Source organism: Pseudorasbora parva, chromosome 2 (genome assembly GCF_024679245.1).
Source record: "Pseudorasbora parva isolate DD20220531a chromosome 2, ASM2467924v1, whole genome shotgun sequence".
NCBI classification, from domain to species: domain Eukaryota; kingdom Metazoa; phylum Chordata; class Actinopteri; order Cypriniformes; family Gobionidae; genus Pseudorasbora; species Pseudorasbora parva.
In genome coordinates this window covers 534,305-539,531 of record NC_090173.1, presented here as the reverse complement: position 1 = coordinate 539,531, position 5,227 = coordinate 534,305, and positions in this window count along the sequence as shown.

The window sequence follows — 5,227 nt, the reverse complement described above, 5'->3', positions numbered from 1 at the left end:
CTTGGGTCAATTGTCTGGATTTAATAAATAAGAAGCAGATAGCAGACTATAATCATGACATGACACGCTTTCATTGCTCATGAACTGGAGCGTGTCTCATAAATAAACCCAAACTCAGCAGCTACTCTCCTCATACACACAAGAAATCTGTGTATAGAACGCTTGAAATGTCCACTTTTAAACGAAACGATTCGAAAGGAAAAGATGGAGTGAAGTGCGAGCAGCTCATGATCAGCAATATTTGACAGCTGGCATATTAAATGTTTAGCTATTTCCTCTCACGACGCACTCTTTCACTGCTAAAGTGAGGCGTAGGAATTACGGTAAGCCTGCCTTCTTTGATCTGATCGGTCATCTCACTCAATCTGACAGTGACGAGCGTAACAATGTAACATTTGACTTTTGTTTGGGGGGTTACTTGGGCCATATCCAGAGGCGGACAGAGTACACAGCTTCATTACTTGAGTAAAAGTACAGATACCGCTTGCTAAATTTTACTCAAGTACAAGTACTACAGTCAGATGTCTACTTAAGTAAAATACTAAAGTACTTGCTTTTAAAAGTACTTGAGTGTCAAGAGTACAAGAATACATTTTTTAATATTGCATTACTTCTGCCACAGTGCTTACATTTATGTACAGAAACGTCCTGCATGGAGTTATGAAAAATGTTAATGTCTTGGAGAATGAAAAGGGAATTGAAAGTGAAATCAAGTCATTGTCATCTTTTTACCATGTTGCTTTATTTAACATTTCTCACTTTCCCACAAGGCAATAGCACAATGGCAACGCTCTGACAAACCTTTTAATGGATTTTTTGCAGCCACATTTGAACCTGACTGTGTTAAACACGCCGCATACTCCAGAACATCACGGGTCGGCACATACAGGATGGACCTGCTGCGTCTTCATCCATTGTTTCGTCCATGGTTTCGTCTCTTATCTAAATCTGACCATGGAGTTGACTTTGGCAGAAAGCTGAAGGTGATTGAATTCTCCTCTGAATTTGCCTCCCCGGCACGCCATCCTCAATAAATCCATCTCTTCCGGGATACCCTGAAATTGTGAATATTCCGATCTAATATGATTTCTGAGCTGTGAGGTGTCCAGAATAATAATCCTCCACGGTGTGTTAATAGGCCAGAGGAGAACTGAGTCTGGTTTCTCTAAGGTTTATTTTTCTCCATCATGCCCTGATGGAGTTTCGGTTCCTTTGGTCGCCTTTGGCTTGGCTTGCTCAGTTGGGGACACTAACATTATGATCAAAGTTATGCCAGTGTGGCATACTTTGATCATACAACTTTAGTACATTGTCGACGACAGTGGCTTTGTCTTGCTTGTTTCCAACCTGGTCACATAAAGAGGGATTGTGCAAATATCCAACCCGGCGATGGTAATCAGTTTGCACAGCCATCTCAAGGTTCACGGACTTTAAAATAGTCAGCCCACACCTGGAGAGGGGACGTGTGGGTAGAGTGGAGCAAACCCTCGAAGATGCAGATCTTAAGCAAGTTTATGAAAGTGCATGTGCACAAGCTCCAGCCGAGGTTAAAGTTATTGCACAGAATATGCAAACCCTTGATGTGTTCGATGAGTTGTTTTATGCACCCGTTTGTGTCAACGCCAAGTTCCAGATGATGGGAATGTTGGACTCAGGATCGATGGCATGTACTTTCAGTGAAGCAGTAGAGAGCAGAATGCTGAGTGAAGATGTGCTACCGAAGCCCATGCCATTGTCACAGGAAATAATGTTGATAGGATGCGGAGGTAAAGCAACTAAGCCAAAATGCATTCATGAAGTGGAGCTGAAAGTGTATGGTGAGAGATGTTTGGTACCTGTTCTAGTTGTGCCAGGGCAAAGGGATGACTTGATCATTGGTACCAACGTGATTAAGTTTCTCATGCACAAGATGAAGATCAGTGATGATTACTGTAGAATTCTGTCTAACTGTGTCTCAGAACCATCTTCATCGTGTGAACAATTCGTGGATGTTATGGCAAATACTTGCCGTTGGAGAGGTGGAGATACACCCAACAAGGTTGGGACTGTTAGGCTTCAGCGGTCTGTTACCCTAATGGCCAAACGAGAGCACCTTGTCTGGGGAAGGCTGCCGAGTAATACGGCTATGTCACCAGGTAGCACTGTAGTCGTTGAAGCCACTTCCTCCAGATCCGTGCCACGGGACATTATTGTTGGCCAAGTTGTTACACCGTTGTGGGGTGATTGTTGGGTTCCTTTAAAAGTCACGAACCTTTCAGACAAACCACTCACCCTCAAAATAAATCATAAGCTTGCAGATGTGTTCCCGTGTCTAGCTGTGGAAGATTTTGAGCTGTTGCAAGGTTTCAGTAATGTCCAAATGCCCACACCTGAGAATCTTTGTCGACACAGTGATACAGCTGATCTTAAACAGAGACTAAAGGCTGCAGGCCTCAGTGACATTGATATTGACTCGTCGAGTACCCCCTGCTCACTATCAAAAATTGTGCCAGGCTCTCTCAGAAATTGAAGAGCAAGGAATAATTCGTAAATCAGTGAGTGAGTATGCTTTGCCTTTGGTCCTTGAATGGAAGAAGGATGGCGGCTTGAGGATTTGTACAGACTTTAGATGGCTGAACGCCAGAACCATTAAAGATGCACACCCGTTACTTAGACGACCTGTTGGTGTTTGCACCTGATGAAAGTTCAGCCCTGGAGCAGTTGGAGGTAGTCTTCCAACGACTGAGGACCCACAATCTTAAATTAAGTCCAAAAAAGTGCCATCTGATGCAGTAATCTGTTAAGTTTTTAGGCCACATCATCGATGGAAATGGTGTCGCTGTTGATCCTTCAAAGGTTGAGGCCATAGCCAAGCTGTCAAAGGTCAACCTCATGGAGGATGATGGGTCTACTCCATCCGTAAAGAGGATTAAGTCTGTTCTGGGAATGATTCTCTATTACCAGCACTTCATCCCAAATTGCTCCTCTGTAGCCAAGCCACTCTTCTCCTTAACAGCTGGACAGAAAAGGAGGGCAAAGGTCAGAACTGAGGCTAAGGCAGGCACATACAGAAAGCTCAAGCCAACTGACTGGACCTCAGAGTGTGATAAAGCCCTTTCTAGCCTGAAAGAGAGTCTACTTCATTGTGTGGTCTTGGCACACCCTGACTTTTCTCTTCCGTTAATCTTATCAATTGATGCTTCTCTGGATGGACTTGGGGCCGTGTTATCACAGATACCAGCAGGCGAGGAGAAGGCCCGTCCCATTGCATTTGCAAGCAAGTCCCTTAGCAACTCTCAGAAGAGATATCCGGCACACAAGCTAGAGTTTTTATCTTTAAAGTGGAGCGTGTGTGAAAAATTCAGTCATTGGTTAAAGGGCCATACATTCACTGTATGGACAGACAATAACCCGCTCACTTATATACTAACCAAGGCTAAGCTTGATGCATGTGAACAGCGCTGGGTATCTAAGCTTGCTGCTTACACCTTTGATCTTAAGCATATTGCCGGAAGGAAGAACACTGTGGCCGATGCTTTGAGCCGAGATCCTTTCAGTCAGTCAGGAACAGTCAGTCACAGGCTTATCACAGACCGCGGGTGTTGACGAAGATGGAATCCAGGACACTTTCCGTTTACAGGTGAATGGCCTTTATGTGTCATTCCAGTCAACTTCTGCAGTGTCCTGTGATCACAAAGCGGTTGAAACCCATTTGAACCTCCATAAGCAGTGGGAATCTGTAACTGAATTGAGGGCAATGCAGGCAATTCAGTCCATTCAGAATGCAACAACGCCTGGATATAACACAATTTCAGCAATTCCCCTTGAGGAGATCCAGCAGGGCCAAGAGTCAGATCCTGCGATTTCAAAAATTATGCCTTACCTGAGTCAGGAGAAGCGACCATCAAGGCGAGATTGTTCCTGATCGATTGCTCCTGTCTGTCTGCCTGCTGCTGCTGCCACCACAGTGTTTGTAGCTCTGTATAGCTGTGTTTGAATCTCTATTTGATATATTTTCTTTGTAATCTACACTGCTAAATATAACTTACTCATCACCATATAGTGTTTAATATAGCCTATCAATTTAAATTTGACATTACTAGCTTTTAATCTAAATCACTACCACACGTTAGCTTTTCGCTAGCCTGGTAGCTTTCCATCCCAGCATCCGGGTCTCCTGTTTTCTGAGTTCTTTAGACAACTGTGGTGAGTTGGATTATTAAAAAGACTCCATCAGACAACTGTGGTAAGTTTTGGATTCATCAACAAATACGGTAAGCCATGTCTTCTTCTCCTGTCATTGTCACTTTCACTGCATGCTACATGTTTAGCATATCTATCTCCATTGGCGAACAGGGCTTCACATGTGATAAATGTAAGGAATTAATCAGGCTGACGGAGAAGATTTCAGATTTAGAGACACGCATCCAAGCTTTATGTGAGAGTAGTGAGAATGTAACAGCTTTAGATACTGCTTTGGATGCGACTAGCTTAGTGAACACTCATTGTTTGGTTCCGGCTGAGCCCGCGCAGCAGGGCTGGGTGACAATGAGAAAGCATAGTCGCGGATCAAAAAACCGCTCTTCCGTTCCGATTAGAACATCAAACAGGTTCTCCCCACTCAGTGACGCACCCACTGAGGATCCTGTTGAAAGTGCCCTAGTTATTGGCGATTCTATTACACGGAATGTGAAAATAGAGACACCAGCCACCATAGTCACATGTTTACCGGGAGCCAGAGCGCCTGACATCAAAGCAAATTTAAAAGTGCTGGCTAAAGCTAATCATAAATTCTCTAAGATTATTATTCACGTTGGCACTAATGATGTTCGACTTCGCCAGTCGGAGATCACCAAAATTAACATTAAAGAGGTGTGTAAACTCGCAAGTACGATGTCAAAAGCCGTAGTTTTCTCTGGTCCTCTCCCTGCGAAAAGGAGTGATGAAATAGTTAGCAGATTATCATCACTCAATGGCTGGTTGTCTAAGTGGTGTCTGCAAAATAACATAGGGTTCATAGACAATTGGAAAAGTTTTTGGGGCAGACCTGACCTATTGAAGATGGACGGCATTCATCCCTCCTGGGCTGCTGCTGCTCTTCTCTCTAGTAATTTGGCACATAGTCTTAGAGCTAAACCTTGACTCACTGGGGCCCAGGTCAGGAAGCAGACAAACTGGCTAAACCAACCGTCTGCTAGCTTTCTCACATCACCAGAGTCAGATAAATCCCAGCACATAGAGACTCTTT